This window comes from Hemicordylus capensis, chromosome 1 (genome assembly GCF_027244095.1).
Source record: "Hemicordylus capensis ecotype Gifberg chromosome 1, rHemCap1.1.pri, whole genome shotgun sequence".
Classification (NCBI taxonomy): domain Eukaryota; kingdom Metazoa; phylum Chordata; class Lepidosauria; order Squamata; family Cordylidae; genus Hemicordylus; species Hemicordylus capensis.
The window spans coordinates 51,508,411-51,530,701 of NC_069657.1; the positions used below are offsets into that span (position 1 = coordinate 51,508,411).

At 43.6% G+C, this 22,291-nt stretch overlaps 1 long non-coding RNA gene across 1 annotated transcript; it reads left to right on the forward strand.

Annotated features, from left to right (window-relative positions):
• Positions 1-1,722: 1,722 nt before the first annotated feature.
• LOC128344796 (uncharacterized) lies at positions 1,723-15,997 on the forward strand. The gene is made up of 3 exons (XR_008316051.1): positions 1,723-2,870; positions 14,549-14,615; positions 15,594-15,997. It is a non-coding gene; the product is annotated as an uncharacterized LOC128344796 (long non-coding RNA).
• The last annotated feature ends 6,294 nt before the right edge of the window (positions 15,998-22,291 follow it).

The following is a 22,291-nucleotide window of genomic DNA, read 5'->3' on the forward strand; positions in this document are numbered from 1 at the left end:
TCTCTCCTCTGCCAGTGTGCCAGAAAAGGATCTGAGGGAAGAGAGGGGATTGGTGGTGACCACAAATAATGGCTGGCTAATGAGCCAATCCTAAATATGTGGATCCCTACCTAGTGGCACAGGTGGCTCTAGGATCTGTAGTTCTTTTCTGATACTGCAGCCATTGGAAAGAGAGAGTAGGGCATTGTCCCTGTTGAACGGAGCTTAATGGTTGCCGGGTGAGGGTGGTGGCGGCACTTACCATGGTGAGTTCATTTCTGGCACAAACACATTAATTTGAGCAGTTGAGCTGCTGTGGAAGCACACTCACTGTGTTGTTGGTGTACAGATGTGTCTATTCCTCTTCAGGGTGGAGATTTGTAAAAGCCAAGTGGTTCTTCACATCAGAAGCCAACTGCACACAGCATTTGTTGGCTCCCACCTGTGCCATCACCGGTCTTTCTCCCCTCTTCCCTGAAGTGCTTTTACAATTTGATTTCCCCTTCTTAAAAAACAAGTCATACTTGAACCTTTACACGAATGCTTCATCCAATGCTTTAAACTAATCTTAAAAAGGAAGACAACCGATCTGAAATGCAAGAGGCAGGAGGAAGGGCAAGATCGACTATCAGTGTTTGAATCACTGTCCATTACAATGTGAAGGTGAGAGTGGGGGAAGTTGGGTTTAATCTGCTGTAGAAACAAATACAGTGAATCATCTTTAAAAGTACTTTAGAACATACTGAGGCTATTCTCACGATGGAGGGAAAGTGGGCTAAGGGAGCTCAGCCCGGTTTCCCTCAATTGTGAGAACAACCGGACACGCAGGTGAGCCCAGTGTTTCAATGGCGGCTAGCCCATCTAAATACCATTATTGTCCCAATTAGTGTAAAGAATAAAATCTGACCATATAACATAAAAAGCATTATTTGTGGCCTGATTTGAGAGGGACCGAACAATATAGGTTAGCTTTTCTGAGATTGCGATATGCCATAAATTCTTATACCAGATGTCCAAGGTCATGGTTTGATTTTTCCACTGTTTGGCTATAGATAATCTAGCAGCAGTTACCATAAGTACAGTTACCTTAATATTTTTTTTGGGGGTGGAGGGATATTAAAACTGTATTTCCCCCAGAAAATACATTTACTAGTGCTAATTGAGGCCATAAAGCTATTTTCTGGTTTGTAATCATACTCATCTCCATAAATATCTCTATCCAAAAGGATGAAAACCTAGGGCAAGTCCACCAAAGATGAAAATAAGTTCCCTTCTTCCCTCAACCACTCCAGCAAAGTGGAAAACAGTCTTTTTGGATATATGCTATTTTTGCTGTGGTCAGATACCGGGGCTATTCTTACAATCACAAAAATCAGGCTAGTAAAATCCTAGCCCGATTTTTGTGATTGTTAGAACCACTGGGCTCGCAGCCAAGCCCGGTGGTTCCGGAGCGGGTAACTCGCTCCTGTAGCCCACCTCTTAGCACGGGTTTGCGGAGCGAGCGCTCCGCAAACCCAGGCTAACTGCTTGTGAGTCGGCGTGCCACAGCTCTGCGCCGTGGCTACTCATGAGTAGACCCCCAGCCGGGAGGCTTAAAAGCAGCCTCCTGGCTTGGGGGTCTCCCCAGTATGCCCTGCGTGCTCACGCAGGGCATACTGGGGCTTCCGGGGGCCGCGCGGCCCCCGAGCTCGCCAGCCCCCACCGGCTCCGTCTCAGAGCCGGCCATCGTGTGGGCGGCCGATCCAGCCACCCAGAGCTCCCTCCCCGCTCGTGAGCGGGGAAAGCGGGCTTAGCCCGCTCTTCCCGCTCACCAAATGAAACCGGGTCTCATGGATCGTGAAACCCAGCTCACCATCTGTGGAAAACTTTAAGAGAGTTTTCCTTGATTTGGGCTGAAGAGGAAGCAACTGGCTTCCATTTTCACATAGTATTCCACTCCTGATCTTTGATTTCTTGTTGGAAGTCATTTTCCCAAGACACTATGACTAGGCAGTGGATTGAATCTGTAGTTTATAATCAAATCAAATAACTTTGAAACCATATCCTTAAGAGCGTTTGGGGCTTCCAAAACCAGTATTTAAAAAATAATAATTTGGGTAACAGATACATTTTAGAGGCTGCTACTTGCCCCAGCTAAGAAAGTTTGATCCAATTCCACTTCAGATTCTTTCTTTCTTTAAACAGATTTTAATACTGGGGTGAAATTCATATGTTTAAGATTTGCTAGATTTTTGGAGATACAAGCTTCCAACTATTGAATAATTTCAGAGATTTTAAAAATCCCCAAAGATTTAATTATTTCCTTTTGGGTCTTAGTGCTGATCCTGATACACAAGATTTCTGATTTGGAGAGATTTATTTTTAATCCTGATACCTTTTCAAAAATAAACAATTCATCCTTCATAGATAAAATAGCTCATAAGGGGTCTGATAATATTAAGGTGATATTGTCTGCATGTAAGCTGATCTTAAGTTCAGTATTATTAATAGTCAGGCCTTTAATATGCTGATTACGTCTAATGGCTTGAACTAATGGCTCTGTGGCAAGTACAAATAGCAATGGAGAGAGTGGACATCTCTGTTTTGTACCCCCTTTGATGTTAAATATTTCAGAATGCAAGGAATTTATTGTGCTCAAGAAAGATTTCCTCTAAGCAGGGGGAAAAAATCAAAATATAATTTTTTGAGATTATGAAACATTACCTATCTCCCTTCTTCCTGGCCTTAAAAAATAATGTATTTAAAATTCAAATACTTGTTAGATTCATCTGTAAATATAGCTTTTCCCGTTCACTTTTCCCATTCTTGCCTAACATATGCTGAGAAAGAGCTGCTTCAATAGCAACTAGTCAGTTCGAGGAGGAGGAAGTACTGTACCATCTGCTGTGAAGGTAAGCTGCTTAAATGCCCTGGTAAACCAGCAGTGCTGGCTGCTTCATCTTTAAAGCAGCAGTTTGAGTTTCTGGTTGACAACTATAGCCTTATCCCTCCTTTACCAAACCAGTTTTTGTCTCTCTGAGATATAAATGTTATGGAGAGAACAGTGATTGCCACCTGACTGAACGCGGGATACTAGGCTATGAAGAAAAGTGAACCCATACACTCAACCATCTACCACTATCCAATAATAAGAAAAAAGTGAAGCTGGCCAAGGTGCAAGTATAGCCACATAGTGCTTATATAGAAACACCTAGCTGCCTGCAAATTCAATAAGTATATATCAGTATATATCAGTCAATGTGCAGAGATTTATATATCAGGCGATATAAAAATATGATAAATGCAATAATACTAGCTGACCCTGCACAGAGCATCTGTGCAGTTGTGCACTGAGCCTATGGCATCCCCCTGCAGTGCTCGTGCTCACTCGCCCACCTGCAGCGCGCTCGCCCGCCCCCACAGCGCGCTTGCCCGCCCCCTGCAGCGTGCTCGCCCACCCCCCGCAGCTCGCCCGCCCCCCACAGCGCGCTCACTCTCCCCACCACAGCTCTCCCCATTGGGCGGGCCAGGGCCAGGCCATCCCGCTGCCTCCTCCCACCTCCTCCTCCCGGCTGGTAGGGCTTTGCCCGCTGTCTGCCCACCTCCCCGCCACCGCCTCCTCTTCCTGGCCAGCAGAGCTTCGTCTGCCGTCCACCCACCTCTTCTGGCCAGAGGGGCTTTGCCTGCTCGCCCTCCACCTCTGCATCCTGACCGCCGCCATTATTTCTCTCTTCTTCAATGCTGGAACTCTTGCACGCTCTAGAGCATCTGCGCATTAGTACTTGATTGCTCCCCTCACCTCAGAGATCTCCCCACCCTCACCTGAGCTGCAGTCCTGCTCCTCCTCCATCCCGTTGCTTTTATCCCCCTCACCCTTCTTGGTCGTGGCTGCAGTATTGCTGCCGCCTATTGGCCAAGCTTCAGCCCCCTATCCACAGAGACCTCCCCACCCTCACCTGAGCCCCACTCCTGCTCCTCCCCCCAGGAGCAGCAGGAGTGGTTGACTGGGCCGTTCCTTGCTGCTGCCACCACCATGGCTGCTCCTTCCCCTCAGGCCGCTGACAGGCCCAGGCCCAGGCCCATCCCTTGCCTGCCTGCCTCCCTCTGACAATGACCTCGGTAGCCCCAAACAGCAGCAGTGGTTGACTGGGCCCTTCTTTGCTGCTAGTGCTGCCATGGCTGCTCATTCCCCTCAGGCTGCTGACAGGCTCAGGCCTGTCCCTTGCCCTTCCTTCTGTCTCTCTTCCCTCTCCCTTCTTTTCCTTTTTTTCCTTTTTCCTCCACTCGCTCTTCCCCACTCTTTCTTCCCCCTCCCTTCATGTTTTTTCTCTCTCTCCCTTCCTCCCTGAGTTAACAGATTTTGTTCATCTTGTTTCCTCATTTAATTCACACAACGGTATCCTCCTTCTCCTGAAGGGGCTCTTTCCTCCCTCACGACCCATCTTTTTGCAGACCCCTGTCTGCTATCCTTTTATATAGAGAGATTCCTCTCCTCTATAGTCAAGAACATCTTCCGACCAGTAACAGTTGCATTCCAACTGACCTTAACCATCACAGGCTCCTCCTCCTTATCTGCATAGGGAATCCCCACTGCTCAATCACCACAGTGCCACAGGCTCCTCCTCCCTATCTGCATATGGAATCCCCACTGCCCAATCACCATGGTGTTTCTGCTCTCACAGGCTCCTCCTCCTTATCTGCATATGGAATCCCCACTGCCCAATCAGGTGTTTCTGCTTGCAAACTCTGTCAGCCAATCGCCTCCTTTCTACCATGTCCCCACTCATGGCCCATCTTGGAGAATTAATAATATAGATTATTGATTTACACTTCTTGTTACAGGTTTCTGGTAGTCACACTCATGCAAAGTTGAAGTGGGAATCACAGCCTTCTGTTTTTAAAACAGATTTACTACAAAAACAATATTCTTCCATTTAGGCCTTCAACTAGGTACAGTGTTAGAAGGAATATTTTTATTCCTTCTAATCATGGTTGTTTCCAAATTAGCCCTTTCCTATGGTACAGCTCTCTATAGATAGCACCGTGTGGCACACACAGCATAATAAATAGACCACCCTCGACCCCACACCCTTTTAAAAAACCCTATGGGTTTTTTTGTGGGGGAAGGTTAAAAATGTGTTTAAAATTGCTCGCTTGCCCATTTCTTTTGTGGCTTGGGTGGTAATTAGCACCCATCATGCCCTACCATCCAACCCATGTTGGTGTCCCTAGGACCTACCCATGGGGAACAATGGGTGTTTCAAGTTTCCCATTGTTCCCTATGGCTGAATCACTCGAATAGTTTCAAGGTTGATTTGTTGAAACCATAGGCAATGGCCACTGTTTTGACCAAGTGATTCAAGGATTTTGTGATTCATTGCAAGCTCAAAATGAATTGCAAAATCCAATTCATGCACACCCCTAATGTTGATGCTGCTAGGTAGCCTTTTGCATTTTGATATTTTCAGTTCTATCTTTCTGGTGTTTTTTCATACCTGATTTATGGTGACTTTTTGAGGGTATGAAATGCAAGTGCAGCACCAGGAAATAAGAGGAAATCAGTAATTAAAGCCTCTCTCCCCACTTCCATGGGAATAGAAACTGACACTGGGGCAACAGATAAAACACACACGCAAAAATGTGTATGAGATATCTTCATTAGTCTATCTCATTCAGTCTCCTAGAACTTGTACTTTTCAGGGTTCTTGGCAGCAACACTATTACATCCTCAAAACAAAGGAGCTCTTCTGGGCATCAACTAGCAAGGAGTGAAGGGAGAGTGCATGGTCATCTTGTGGTACAGAAGGATTGCTTGCAAACGGTAAACGCTTTTACGAGTTGTACTGATTCAGCAGTGCCATTCCTGATTACCAAGATCCTCCATAATGTTTCTTTGCAAGTAAGTCCTATTCAGCAAAGGTCTCTCACCATGGTATTGTTGCCAGGTCCAGCTCTTATTGCTACCTGTTAAGCATGGTTGGGGGATTAATGATGAATAGCTTTTTTTAATTTCTTAAGCGAGTTTCATGGAAATCAGACATGGACTGAAATGCAGTGAACTGAAACAAAATGCAGTGAACGGAAACAATATGAAACTGAAACTTCAACATTCTGTGAAAGTTTGGACTTTCTGTCTCGAAAAGTACACAAAAAAACCTGCCAAGGTTTGTCAGAAGGCATCATTTCCCATGCTTTTCCAATGAGAGAGTTTCCCTGTTTTTCCTGGGAAATTAATGCATTTTTCTGTTTTTCTTTTTAATTTTTCTGGAAATGTGGGCAAGGTCTGGAACCTACCTGTGAAAATGGCATGTTTCTATCTTTCATAGTTTGTTCTGGGAGTTTCATGGCAGTGAGATTGAGTGCGTGAGGGCCATGCAGCTATACAGATAAAGGATATTAAAATACTATACAGAACTTCCATTTTAATTTCACTTCCAGTTAATTGCAAAAAAGGAATGCCTCAGAACAGTGCTAAAGAGCTCTAGTGTGGAAGCAACCCATGCAAATGAAAAAAATGATTTATTTTTTTTGCCATGCCTTCTGGGATTATTCCGTTTTGCAAAGCATCTGGGAGATACAGTCCATTTGCACTTCATATCCAGTTGTGTAGAATAATATCATAACAAGGAAATTTCATTGACAAACCGCAAAATGAAACCTCTTTGAACCCTTAATACCTGTAATCTGCTTAAGCACACTTCTTCTTCTTTTGAACTACTTGATTCAGGGGCATAGCAAGGTTGTAGTGGGCCCAGAGACAAGATTTTAAAATGCCCCCCCCCCCTCACTGAAGCATCCTAAATTATTTTTTTAAAGGTTTTGTAAATTGTGGATGATGCAAGTCATTTAATGGTACTAGAGAAAGACATGCTGTTCTGGTAGCTCCAGGTCTTAACACTCACATCAATTTCAGAGGATGAATACAACTGAAGGAAGCCCAGGCAGGTGCGCGGCTGGGGGAGTCAGTCATGTGATTTGCCTCTGGGGGCCCCCCCAAGGCAGTGGACCCCCAGACAACTCTCTCCCCTTGCCCTATTATAGTTATGCCCCTGACGTGACTCCTGATACAAATTAGGAACGTGCTTTAGGCTTGTGGTTTTCTGACCAACAAAGTACTCCTGAACTGCTCTAGCATTTTTCAGTCTATGTGTTATAATTCCTGTGATCGATCGGAATTGCAGTGCTACAGTAGTATAATACTTTAGAACATTTTGATCCCACGTCTAGAAGAAAAATTCCACAGGTACCTTCAGCAACATGAATGTAAAAATTGCATTTCCCAAACATCAATAGCACAACACTTATATGAAGTAGATTGCCAAGAAGACAGGTATAATGTTTGTGTTCACTTACAAAGTGAACTTACTTAAACCCAGCCAAAATGTGTTCCAGGATGGTGGAATTCCCTGTCCTGGGAAATCTGCTTGGTATGCAGCCTGTGTCTACCTTTTGTCAGTCATCGAATTTCCAGCAGGCTTTCAGTTAACTTTGTTTTTTGATTGTCTTTGCAGGTCTTTGTGTTTAACATTCCCCCTGCATTTTACATTTTTATTTTGTTGTAATTTTTTACTGTGCTTAGCTGTATATTTTTCATTCTTGTTGTGAATCACCTGGAGCTCTTGTAGGATCGGAAAGGCAAGATATACATTCTCTTAAATAAACAAAATAAACAGGAAAAAACAACAAATATGAATGTCTACTAATTCATCTCCTTGCTATTATATGTTCTATTCCCCCCTTTTTGTTAGTCTATGACTGTAATACAATTATTCCTTCCTTCCTTGCTATTGCATGTGTAAATTGAAAGAGTTTCTGACATGTCTGAAACATGCTGAAGCCTAGCGTTTGGCTGGTCTCCAGGGAAAGAGAGGCACAGAACTTCTGAGGGCACCACTTTACATAGTCTTGACATTCTGTCTTGGCACAGGAAACATGTTACTACAGGGAGCTCTGGGTCCATTTGAGATCTGATGTAGCACAAGGACTGAAGGAATTTCTGTGGTGTATTGATACCTCAGCTATTTATTTATTTATTTATTTATTTATTTATTTATTACATTTATATCCTGTTCTTCCTCCGAGGAGCTCAGAGTGATGGACATGGCTATTTTTATCCTCACAACAACCCTGTGAGGTAGGTTAGGATGAGAGATACACAACTGGCTCAGAATCACCCAGTGAGTTTCATGGTTGAATGGGGATTTGTAAGCTTCGTAAGTCAAAAGCAGAACCTGGAATTGTTCCCAGAAGAAAACAGGAAGCCAGTGGAGGACTGGCATAACTGCCCAGAGACGTAAGTTTTGGGCGGTATAAAAATATGTTAAATAAATAAATAAATAAATAAATAAATAATGTTATCTTGTGATTCCCCTTGTCACGCTGCCACTTTCTGCGCTTGGAGTTTTTCAAATAGCCCTGGTTGAATATGGAGATGTTCCTGAACACATAAACATTATAATAAACTGTGAGAGAACTGAACAGAGTCAGGCTCGAGGACGTGAGGATTGGACAGCTCCTCTCCTGTGGAGGAGACCAACAGCTGTGCCAGCAAGCCCTGATGCCGTGGGTTGTCTGGCCCAACTCAATGATGCCTTGCCCTGCAGGGAACCTACAGGCAAAACATGGCCAGATGGTGTCCTCTCGCGAGACTTCGGAAAGGACCTGCAAGATCTCATGGACCTCCAGGCAAAATCTCAGGGCCTTCCAAGATCTTGTGAGAATTGCAAGGCCTGTCGGGAGCTATTATAGGCCAGACTGCTGATGATGAAGAGCCAGAATCCGAAGAGAGCTTGACCTGGAAACAGATCTATGACTCGGCATGACCTGGCACCATTGATCCTGGGGTCTTTGTGAAGTAACAAAGACCAGAGAGATGACTCGGGGCTGGGCTTCTAGCCATTAATCTGAGGCAACTGGGCCAAAGCTATACCCTGACTGGTGAGAGACAGTGGTACCCTTAAGGGACATGACAAGCATTTGTGAAAACAGCAAGAGAGAGAGAGAAAGTAATCATCATTTTTGAAGCAAGAAGTTCTCTGTATAGACTATGGAATGTGTTGGGAAAGCGTTGGGCCTATGGGATGCTTTAGGAACATTGGAAGGGCGGTATAGAAATTGAATGAATGAATGAATAAATAAATAAAATATACTGAATCAGACCATAGGTCCATCTAGCTCAGTGTTGTCTACACAGACTGGCAGCGGCTTCTCCAGGGTTGCAGGCAGGAATATCTCTTAGCCCTATCTTGGAGATGCCAGGGAGGGAACCTGGAACCTTCTGCTCCCAGGGCGGACCCTGCTTAGCTAAGAGGACAAGTCATGCTTTCTACCACAAGCATCCCAGCTCTCCTCTCATGTTGTAAGAATCTTGTTGTAAATATTCTTCTTTCTCCAAGGAAGAAGGGACTATGAAGCCTTTTTCATATATAGAAATCTTTTCTATATATAGAAACTATATAGAAACCTTTTCTGCGAGACAAATTGCTAAAACCTTTGTTGCTTTTGAACAATTGTGTCAGACATGCTTGGATACCATAGCAACCAATGGCATGTTTGCAGTAAGCCAATAAATTTCATCAGTCTTAAGTGCCCAAACAGCAGCTGTTACTGTCTTATTGTGAAGGCACCACATGTATTCAATTTGTTTTACTGTTCAGAAACTAAATCTGCTGATTATCTGCTGATTAGAAAAGTAAATTACTGAAGGAAGTATAATTTCAACTCTATTTTTTTTAATATAGAGAACGTTTCCGGTTTTTTATTGAATGGGGTTAGTATTTTCAGAACTGTCACCCAACTGCAACTGTGATAATTCATTACATGATCTTCATCTTCGAGCTCTACAGTGTTAGTACATTGAGCAATTAGCTACAGAAGAGAGATATGGAAATCATTTGCACTTGCCTTTGGAACCAAACAGTGCATTTCCCAAGCATCAGTAGCACAACACTTACATGAAGTAGATTGTCAAGAAGATACGTATAATGTTCTTGTGGATTCAGCAGGCATACAGACAGTTAGTTAGTCCCCTGCTAACTGAGCAAAGAGGCTCAATTTTAAAGTGGCGGTTCTCTTTATTTAGTAGGGGGAGAATAACTGGCCCTATCCACCCCAGCACAACATCCCTCCAGTGGCTGTTGCTGGTGTCTGTCTTATGTTTCTTTTTAGATTGTGAGCCCTTTGGGGACAGGGGTCCATCTTTATTTATTTTTATTTCTCTATGTAAAGCACTTTGGGAACTTTTGTTGAAAAGCGGCATATAGATATTTGTCGCATTAGCAGTGCTCGCATGATCTGAATTCCTCAAAGGTCCTCATGTACAGGAATCAAGCAGGCATGTGAAAGGCTTTAGATAACTAACTTCATGGTATTCAACAAAATTATATAGAACACTGCTGACTGGGTAGCAAAAGGAGTTTAGAGAGTGATAGGAAGTTAATAGTTACTATTAGGGATGTGCAAAACATTTTGACATAAAAACATTTTGACTCAAAATGGGCCGTTTCATAAGAACATAAGAACAGCCCTGCTGGATCAGGCTCAAGGCCCATCTAGTCCAGCATCCTGTTTCGCACAGTGGCCCACCAGATGCCGCTGGAAGCCACAGGCAGGAGTTGAGGGCGTGCCCTCTCTCCTGCCATTGCTCCCCTGCAACTGGTACTCAGAGGCACACCCTTGAGGCTGGAGGTGGCCCACAGCCCTCTGACTAGTAGCCATTGATAGACCTCTTCTCCATGAAGTCATCCAAACCCCTCTTAAAGCCATCCAGGTTGTTGGCTGTTACCACATCCTGTGGCAGAGAGTTCCACAAGTGGATCACACGTTGTGTGAAAAAGTACTTCTGTGTGTTGGTCCTAGACCTCCTGGCAATCAATTTCATGGAGTGACCCCTGGTTCTAGTGTTGTGTGAGAGGGAAAAGAATCTCTCTCTCTCCACTTTCTCCACGCCATGCATGATTTTATAGACCTCTATCATGTCTCCCCGCAGTCGTCTTTTTTCTAAACTAAAAAGCCCCAGGTGTTGTAGTCTTGCCTCGTAAGAAAGGTGCTCTAGGCCCCTGATCATCTTGGTTGCCCTCTTCTGTACCTTCTCCAGTTCAACAATGTCCTTTTTAAGATGTGGTGACCAGAATTGTACGCAGTACTCCAAGTGTGGTCGCACCATAGTTTTGTATAAGGGCATTATGACGTTAGCCGTTTTATTTTCAATCCCCTTCCTAATGATCCCTAGCATGGAATTTGCCTTTTTCACAGCTGCCGCACATTGAATAGACACTTTCAACGAGCTGTCAACCACAACCCCAAGATCCCTTTCCTGGTCCATCACCGACAGCTCAGATCCCATCAGCATATACTTTAAGTTGAGGTTTTTCGTCCCAATGTGCATCACTTTACACTTGCTAACACTGAATCGCATTTGCCATTTTGTTGCCCACTCCCCCAGTTTGGAGAGATCCTTTTGGAGCTGCTCACAATCCGTTTTGGATTTCACTACCCGGAAGAGTTTCGAGTGTCTTGAGCTCAGAACAAAACACCTTTTAAATAAAAGGCCTATTTCAAGCTTGGAACAAAATCACCTCATTTTGATTTGAAACATTTCAACGTTTCAAGCACCATTTTGGAGGCCTGTTTTGCCCTTGCTGATTGGTTTTCTGGTACTGGCTTCCAATCCTATGGGTTTTTGGAGCAAAGGTTAAAATTTTGTTTAAAATCACCCGCTTGCCCATTTCTTTTGTGGGTTGGATGGTAGGTAGCATCCATCATACCCTAACATGCAACCCACTTTGGTGTCCCTAGGAGCTACCCATGGAGAACAATGGGGTGTTTTGAGTTGCCCCATTGTTCCCTATGGCCGAAACACTCAAAATGTTTTGAGTTTTGTTTCATCGAAACAACCAGGTCAGCTGCTGTTTCAATGAAACATTTCAGCCGTCTGCATTTTTCCCCCTGAGCTAAAATAATAGTCGATTTTGTGCACATCCCTAGTTACAATATCTCTTAAAGTTACAGGCATGTATGTCATAGTGGGTATTATTTATCACTAGTTTTCTCTTTTGTGCTGATGTTGCCTTCTTGACTGGAGGCCTCCTTTGACGCTCCTTGTCATGTTGGGCATGTTGGGTAGTATGGGAACAGAAGACACACCAACGCACAAAGAAACTCTCTTCATGCTCTTCCAAGCTCTCTTCCCATGGCTCGGGTCCATGTGACATCCATGGGAAGGTACTCTCAATGATTATTTCATAATTTCAGGGTTTTTCTGTTGGAATGCCACCCATGTCTTATAGAACAACCCCCACTCAATATTTTTTATTTGGACTTCCTTTGTGCTATTTTATTAACTAAGTGTTATTAAAGTGTCCCAAGCCATCTTCAGAGAAGCACTGATTTAATAGAAGGCTCAGGCACTTACAGCACATAGCTCAGAATTAGCATAGCAAGAGTAGGAAGCATTTTTCATATTTATCACTCTCTGCCGTGCTATGCTTACCTTCTAAATGCAGCTTGTCTCATGCAACCTTGACAGATGAAGCAACACACTTGTAAACCGATATATTTATATTGCTTGCTGAATAAGAAGGGAATCTGTCTTTGCCACAGTAATGCAGCCAGATAAGATTTAAAACTAAGCTGATACCTGAAGATCAGTTCAGTAGAGCTGGTGACACAGACCTTTTATTTTCATTTCTCGGCTGGGGAAAACAATAACCATGTCAAACTGTTGATCTAAATAATATGTTCTTTACTTGGTTCAGATAAATTTGACTGAACCAACATGATTTTTTCTCATAGGGGTTTAAAATCAAAATCCAGACTTGAATCTTGTGGGTGCAGAACTTATTTACTGCAAACGTGTGGCTTGGTGTAACGTAAACTCTTAGACTCTGGTGATGTTCAGGCTATTGATGAAAGAAATCTTTGCAAAATGCAAAGGTGTTTACTGCCCTGAGGTGCTGGCTAGATACTTCAACTATGCTTTTGGCTAAAAGTATGGCTATGCTTTTTGGCTAAAACCCCTGCTAACTTGGCAAAGAGGCACCTTTTAATGTGGTGATTCTCTTTATTTAGCAAGGGGAGAGTAACTCACCCTATCCACCCCCAGCACAATACTTTCAGTGACTGTTGCTAGTGTCTCTCTGATGTTTCTTTTTAGATTGTGAGCCCTCTGGGATCCATCTTCTTTATTTATGATTTCTCTGTGTAAACTGCCCTTAGCCATTTCTGGAAGGGCGGTATAGAAATCGAATAAAATAATAATAAAAAAAATAAAATAAATAAAGTGGGGAAATTAGCTTGGATTGAGGAGCAGTTTGGCTCCAGTATCAATTTAAGCAAGTTTGGTATATTTGGAAATGATGAGGAGACATAGGTGAAGTTTAAAAGCTTTATTAAAGGTAAAAACGGAGATTACAGAAAGTAAAAGCTTAGTTAGGCAAGGCAATTCAATAATATAGCTAAAAGGCTTGTCGCTATTTGGCTAGAGTTCCAAATGAGAGCCAGCTTAGAGACATGGCTAGAAGTGTGGTTGGAGCTGGTCTTGTGGTAGCAAGCATGACTTGTTCCCTTAGTTAAGCAGGGTCTACCCTGGTTGTATATGAAAGGGAGACTAGAAGTGTGAGCACTGAAAGATATTCCTCTCAGGGGATGGAGCCACTCTGGGAAAAGCAGAAGGTTCCAAGTTCCCTCCCTGGCTTCTCCAAGATAGGGCTGAGAGAGATTCCTGCCTACAATCTCAGAGAAGCCACTGTCAGTCTGTGAAGACAATACTGAGCTAGATAGACCAATGGTCTGACTCAGTATATGGCAGCTTCCTATGTTCCTATGTAAGCTTATAATACCAAGTGCCTGGAGAGTGGAAAAAGAGGCTAGGAGGCTTAGAGATAGATGGCTGGAGCAGTTAGTGTTACCTATCCTTCCTGGGTATGTTAGGTTGCATGATGGCCGGGCACTTGGGCCTCTTCCTGGAGCAGAGCGTATGGTAGAAATGGGGATAAAGAGCGGGGGGAGCAGCAGCCACATCTCACCCCACCTCCACATCTGACGTCAGATGAGGTGGCTATCTAGGCCCCCACATCTGATGTCAGACGCGGGGGGCATGGTCTGGCTCCCGAACAGAGTGGCGTTTCCATAGTCTGGGGAACATACTAGCGGGGATTTGAATCGGCAACCTCTGGCTTGCTAATCAAGTTATTTCCCCTCTGCGCCATTAGGTGGCTCTAGCTAGGGTACTTATAGTAAAAAATGTGGCCTGAGGAGACAATTGACTTGATCAGGTGGCTGTCCCACCCCGGATGAGTTGCTGTGCAAGACAACATAATCCATTGCTGCATGGACTTAGTCACTTTAGGTGGGTACTTTTGGACAAAAGACGAGAGCAAGCTATGCAAATGTGACTGTATGAAGTGAATAGGCTATGGTTGTTAATCTCAGAGAACCATGATGTCTCCAGGTGTACAGATATATGTCTTTTATTTGTTTATGAGCATCTCTCCCTTACCTTGCTAGTCAATCAATCAATTTTAATGAGATGGGAAATAGCCATTCTGGTGGTCTTTGCTAAGAGACATTCTAAATGCTTATCTCTAATTAGGAGGATCTCTTCCCAAGCAATTGTCTTGAACAGGTCTACTTGTTGATTCACTTCTGATAGAGGAGGGGTAAGTGTACCCTTTTTCAGTTTGTTGTCCCTTTAATCTGAAGGCACACTGCCAAGCTCAGTCTGTTGCTTCATGACCAATTTTGCCAAAGAGCTAGGTACAATGTTCAAGGGAACTACGTGGTCCCATGCTGGGAATACATTGAGATGGGTGCTCCTTGTGCTACCCAAAACATGTCTTTCTGGTACCAACAGTACTATATTTTCCTATCTGTACCCTGTATTTGAGAGGACCTGTACAAAGGTTCACTTTTGAAATGAACACATGTACAGTCAAAAACACATGTGTGCAAACACCTGTACATATGTACAGTGTAATGACTGAATAGGGCTCATTTTACTCAGCATTCTACCACCTTTTTCTACTACATGTGTGGGTCAGACCCATGATAGCAGCAGCTGTGTTGTTCCTAACACACACACACACACACACACAGCTGTGGAGTTCCCAGGACAAGAGCTGTGTGGGAAAACAACAGAGGGTAGCTCTAGAAGAAAAGGAGGAACTGAACATTTGTGTGATGTGCATGAGAATGAAACAGATGCTGCTTTTTAATAGAGGCATTACAAAAAATTTAAACTGAACATTTGTAAGCACATTACTTCTGTAGTGTATGCCTAAGGGGGAATTACTGTTACTACAACTGTTTGCAGTTGCTTTTAATGGTCTTGAGAAGATGGAATTCTTCCAGTAAAGTGAGCTAGTTGGAGTTCAGTTTGGAAAATAATTTCATTTTGTTAATCTATTGAAAAAGAAGCCATTGCTAAAACTCTAGGGCACGTCTAAGCAGAGATTTAGTGGGTGTAGACCCAAAATGGGGATTTTTTTTCTTTATTGGGGAGAATAAGCAAGTGTATAGTAAAGGTAATTTGGGTGCCCTTAAGCAGCTACAGTGGCTTCTTCTGAGAAGCAAGGGGTTATGGCTTTTTTGCTATGTCAATTGTGATTTCATTATAGTGCTTTACTCTATTATATCAGAGAGACTGGCCGAATTTGGACGTAACATGAAACTGGAGTTAAATGAGGCAGAGGTTGGAACTCAGTTATGTCCAAATGTGGTTTTGCTGTGAAAGAGACCTGCAGTATGGTTCGCCAAACTCCAATTTGAACCTTCCGCTTGCAGTAAGGTTTACTGCCAAGACCAGAGGTTTGGCCACCCAAGTGTTAGGTCTGAACATGGTTGTTATCAAACTATAGCAACTGTTATCACCAGGATAAACCTTGAATTGTCCATTCAATTGATTCCCCTGCACCTTTGGTAATGAATTTTTACCTGCTCCTCTTCTCTCCTCCCTTCCCCCTTCCCTTCCTCTGCTAGGTAACTTGCTTGTATTAGAGTTAGGTAAAGTAGCTTTGTTTGCCAGGACCTTATAACGATTGTATCTCTCCAAATCTATTTCCTTAAGTAAAATGAAAGACATCTCTAGTCTGGTTCCTTGTGTCTTATGTATGTATGTATGTATGTATTTAATTTACCACCCTTCCAAAAATGGCTCAGGGTGGTTTTCATCAAAATAAAAACAATTAAAATCAATTAACAATTAAAAGCAAAACTAAATTAATTAAACAATTAAAATCATTTAAACATTAAAATCATTAACATTAAACTAATTTAAAACCAACATTAAAAATTTAAAATCATGACTCTAATTAGAAGCCTGGGTTAATAAATGTGTCTTCAGTGCCTTTTAAAAAGTTGCCAGAGATGGGGAGGCTCTTATTTCAACAGGGAGCACATTCCAAAGTCCAGGGGCAGCAATGGAGAAAGTACGTTCCTGAGTAGCTGCCAAACGAGTTGGCAGCAACCGCAGACTAACCTCTCCAGCTGATCTTAACAGGCGGTGGGGCTGTTAAGAAGATGGTGAAGAAGATGTTCTCTTAAATACCCAGGGTCTGTCTTCTCACACATCCACTGGGAAGATCCCCTCTAATTCGATAGCCCAAGGAATGAGGACTGAGGCCAGCCACTTGGGATCAGCTTAGTCATTGGCTATAGTCTAATGTCCCACTAGTGAAGCATGTGGCTATAGTCCAACTGTGGTGATTGGTGAAGACTGTAGCTATAGTCCCAAGCTTCACCATTGGTTGGTGAAACTTGGGATACAGTCTGACTACTGCAGTTGGTAAATCCCTGGCTATAGTCTGGTGTTGCATTGGTGAAGCCTCTAACTATAGCTTGATCAGGAGTAACCCCATGGATTGGAGCTTGGAAACAGAAGGTAAAAGGCAGAATGCCCATTGTGTATGACACAATCTGTTTTGGATTTCACTACCCTAAAGAGTTTGGTGTCATCTGCAAATTTGGCCACCTTGCTGCTTACCCCAACTTCTAGATCACTTATTTATTTATTTATTTATTTATTTAATGTATATACCGCCTGATTCCAAAGGTTCTAGATGGTTCACAAAATAAATACAAAACTAAAAACAAAACAAGCTATTCAAACAACAATTTAAAACAATTTAAAACATTTACAGATTACTAAAAGCCAGGCTAAAAAAATGCATCTTAAGTGTTCTTTTTAAGGCTAGTAAAGGTGTTAAACCATGAATACCTATAGGGAGCACACTCCCCAGCCCAGGAGTGAGTATAGAGAAGGCCTACTCCCCTCTTGCCACCGAATGAGCTGGCAGCATCTGGAGATGGACCTCTCTTGATGACCTTAATGGGCGGTGGGGATCTTGCAGAAGAAGGCTCCCTCCCAGGTAACCCAGTTTTAAGCCATTTAGGGCTTTAAAGGTAATTACCAGCATTTTGTATTTTGCCCAGAAATCTATTGGCAGCACATGCAGTTGTTTTAAGTCAGGCATAATATGGTCTATCTGACAAATTCTGGAGACCAATCCAGCCGCTGCATTTTGGACCAACTGTCCTTTTTATTTTATTTTTTACCCAAGCCTTCTCAGGTTTTTAATGTAAAATACTGTTTGTTAATTGTATGGTTTTTAAATTATTGTATTGTTTTAACTTTTATATATGTGTTATATGTTGCATTGTTTTAATTTTTATATATGTTTTAATTGTTAGCTGCCCAGAGACGTATGTTTGGACGGGATATAAATAAAATAAAATAAAATAAAATAAATAAATAAGTGTCTGAACCACATTCAAAGGCAGTTCCATGTAGAGAGTATAGCAGTAGTCAAGCCTAGAGATTACCAGAGAATGGCAAACGGCCAATTTCTTAAATAAGGGAGGCCAGCAGGGGGAGGGTGAACCTCCGCAGACCCCCCCTGCCACCCCAAACAACTCCTCCAGAGGGGGTAAGTGTAATTTTTTTAAAAATAAAAAAACCCCAAAACTCATGAACTCCCCTGGACCGGACTGGACTTGGGAGGGCATTCAAGGGGGTGCTGGACCAAACTGGCCCAGTCTGGTTCGAGTCCAGTTTGGACTCGCACCGGACTGGATGAGCCGGTTCTGTGCACATCCCTAGTCTCTACCCCATAGCCTGCTTTAAAGCCAGTTTGAAATAGATCTAGAAAATGAAGTTATTCACACAATCAAAAACTCTGTTTTACCAGAGTTTGGGACCTGTGAGTGCTCCCAATTTTCAGTTATGTGGAAGCAAGGTAAGAGGAAAACCTGGGTAGGAGTGATCATGTGGAAGCAAGGTAGGAGGAAAAGCTACCCAACCACCACCCTCTCAAATACAATGCCCACCCAAGGGATGTTGGAGACTGGAAGAAATTTAACAATAAATTAAAAAACAGTGATCCAAACTGGGGGAGAGGGGAACAAAGAGAAAAATGCTAGAGTAAGAACTTTATTATTATTTTATTCTTGTAAGTTTGCCCAACATGTTATGGGGGGCGGCTTTATCAGGGCTCAAAGTTAATTGTAGCATGAATATTCTGTTGTACAGAAAATAAATGTAGCAGCTACTAATGTACTGTCGTCCTTGAGAGTAGTGATTCTTAAGCTTTGTTGAACTACAAACCAATATTCTTGTTTGCTTGTTCTTTGCAGACCATGGAATGAGGCAAGCGAAACCCCACAAAGGACATCCTTTATAGTGTTGCTTCCCATTTCTCTTTACTACACATTCAGTTCAGCTGTATCAAAGTGCAGGGTTTATTGTTTTTTGGTCTCTACAGAAAGTAAATGAGAAATAACAACCTTCTCTCCCCTGAAAGAGTAGAAAAAAGATTCTATTGAAAAACAGCTGTAAAGCTTGAAATGTGCAGGCCTCTTTCAAGATAAATAGTAGATCTGTATCTTTTAATATTTTCCTTTTCGTGGGGGGTTTGTTTTTGGTTTTTTGGTCATTTTCTACATTAACGTTTTCTACATGTTTATCATTTCCATGTTGGTAAGCCATCTATGAATCACATGGAAAGTATAATTGTTTTACAAGAAGTCAGGTACAGCAACAGGGTAATAATTCTTCTTAACAATGGAGCATCTGATAGGCTGTGGTACCCAAGAGGTTTACAACTCAGCTACAAAAATTAACATCACTATGTAAAAAATTGTATTAAATATTTTGCTAAGAGACTTGTCACTTCAGTGCCTTTGGCAGACTATGAATGTTAGACATGCTGCATTATTTTTAGAGATATTCATGTTCAGATACGTCACTACAAATTGAGCTATGTCCTTCCCTGACTGTGATGTTGTTAAAGTGGCTACACTGTAGGCTTAGAGTGGCAGCTAAAGCATGCTTTTTATGACTGGGGAGCACACACACTTCCAATGTTAGTCGAATATAATTTGATTTGAAACTACATTGACCTACAAGCCCTCCGTGACATGCAAGTTTTCTACATGAAAGGAGATTGGGATATGGGCACACTTTCAAACAAGCAATTCCCCAAATGCATTCTGAGTTGGTTCAATTGTGAGAGTAACCAGCCCTGGGTATTGTAACAACATGAATGTCTGCATGTACAAAATCAGTTCTGTCTTGCAACTGGGACATCTTGAGTAGCAGAGGGACACATTTTAGAGTAGTATTGCAACAAATGTTGCTGCAGAGACATCTTCCTTGAAAGCAGAGCAAACATGAATATGGTTGTCATGGGCTAGGGGCCAGAGAGCTGTGTACCATCCAAACACAGGGCTGGTTTGGATAATACTCTTCCAGCCCATAAGATTAAAATGGCAATGTGCTGTGAGTCTGCCTGTCCTGACATCTTTCATGAATGCCCCAAGGTCTTCCTGGTGTGGTCATTTATCACATGGGTGGGAGGGCAGCTCATTCAGTTTAGTTCACTGCTGTACTAAAAGTGACCCCAATACTAGAGATGTGCGCAAACTGGGGGAGGGGTTTGTGTGTGCCTTTAAAGAGGCATCATGCCTTAGAGACACAATGCCTCTCAATACCAGGGCGCTTTCCAGACAAGACCCTACAATGGGGTCAGGACATATCTCGGAAGTGTGCTTCCACACTTCCTGCGTCCTGACACCGCAGTTCCTATGGGGACAGCAGGGTGCTGTCCACATTTCCAATGCCTTGTTGTGAATCTAATCACTGCGATATAGAGCAAGGATGTTGTACATCCAGCGTGAAAAAGTTGTTGTTTTTTCAGGTTGTTGGTTGTTGCGAGACTGCTCCCCCTGCTGCAGAGGCGTAACTATAGGGGGGGCGGGGGGGCACGTGCCCCGGGCGCCATCTTTTCTGGTCACGTGGGGGGTGCCTCCATGACAAAAATATATTTTTTAATTTTCTAAATTTTTTTTGTTAATACAAATGTTTCCTGCTCAGTGCAGCAGCGCTGCAGCAGTCAAGGGAACGCATCGGCGCCCCCTCCCCCACGAGTGGTCCCTTCCGCGCCGCCCGCACCCCCCCATTGCTTTGCTGGCGCCTAGCAGCCAGTCAGTGGCCTGGCTTGGCAGTGGCTTGTGAGGAAAAACCTAAGTATAATGTAGTATGTTGGGGGGGGGCGCGGGGGGCGCCATTTCAGTGCTTGCCCCGGGCGCCGTTTTCCCTAGTTATGCCTCTGCCCTGCTGTTTACGTTCTGAATGCAACTTGCCCAAACGGAGGCATTTTGCTGCTGCTCCAGTAGCTAGTCTGGAAAGCGCCCAGTTGCAGGGGAGCAACAGTCGGAGAGAGGGCATGTCCTCACCTCTTGCCTGTGGGCTCCCCAGAGGCATCTGGTGGGCCACCGTGTGAAACAGGATGCTGGACTAGATAGGCCTTGCGCCTGATCCAGCAGGCCTGTTCTTATATTCTAAGGAGCTCCTTACTTGCTCGCCCCTGCCCTACTGCTTTCCCCCTGCCGGCACTTGGTTTTTCAAGAGATGTGCGGGGCTGTAGCGCTGCTTCCTGCAGCCCCGATTGACGTCAGCACGCACATGGCTGGGGTGCATGTGCTCTGACCATTTGTGTGGCACCACGCAAATGCCTGGTGTGTGTGTGCCCTGGCCATGTGCGTGCTGACACCAATCAGGGCTGGAGGAAGCAAGCGCTGCAGCCCTGCACGTCACTTGAGCACCTGCGGAGGAAAAGCGGGGGAGGGGGGGAGCATGTAAGGATTGCCTTACCTGCTCTTTTAAAGGCACCCCCTGCCAGTTGAGCCGATTCGAACACCAGCATTCAAGCCAGTTTGGCGCTTCCTTTTGGAAGTGCTGAACTGGCTCTGAACTATGAACTGGCTCATTCACATCCCTGCCCAATACTAGGGGTTCAAAGCTAGTATTTGGGTTGTGTACAGAGCAGTGATTCAGACGAACCACCCCCTACACCAGAAGTAGGCTACCTTGGCTCTCCAGCTGTTGTTTTCCCATCATCCCCAGCCAGTGCCACTACAACTCCCGTCATTCCTAGCTAACCCTAACCCTGCCCTACATGATAAAGGAACATACTAGAAGGATGTCAGGATGTTTGCAAAAGACATGAGGACAGGTATGCTCTCAGAACTTCCCCCTTTTAATAACTTGGGCCGGAAAAGTATCATCTGAACCGGCTGATGAAGGAAAATTCCATTACCCCCTTTCATCTAGTTGCGTTACCTACATAAGTCCTAAAAGTCACAAGTTTCTGTACCCTGCTGTTACAAGGCCCCTTTTATTGGAAACAATACTCTGCCCTGCCAGAATAGAAAGAAACACCTGTTGACCATAGCTTGCCCTGCCTGACTAGGCATAAGCACAGCTATAAGCTTACTGGTGCATTATTTCTGGTTCCTGCCTTGTAATTGGTTCACCTTGTCTACAATGGCTAAGCTTTATTCTGCTTGTACTAGTAGGATAGGTGTATACCATGAAACTTTGGCCTCTGATAGGCTCTGTACTCAATCCTATAGCCTGTATGTAAACAGTATAAAATACTCTTGCCAAAAGCCTGAGTGTGTGCTTTTGGAAGAGAGACACCTGGCACATTGTGATCAATAAAAGCTTGAACTTGATGGATGGCTTGGCCTCTGCTCATTAAAAAAACCCAGAATTCCCGGAATTTCTTTGTCACAGCCCATGTTTGAAGGATATCCACACTGGGAACTGAACATATTCAAGTCCCTATTTTGGTAGCACTCTTTGAAACTATGGCAGCAGTTAGTGCACCACTTTGCTTTCTGGATCCATTGTCCTCTGCTTCTGACCTTGTTTAACCTAGTTTCCACATTTTCAGCAGCTAAGCTTCTTCCCTGCAGGTAATACTGCCCCACCCAGCACAACAATTTTTGGTCCACTGCAGTGCTCTGTAATCATCCCTTTACTCCTAACGAGACAGGT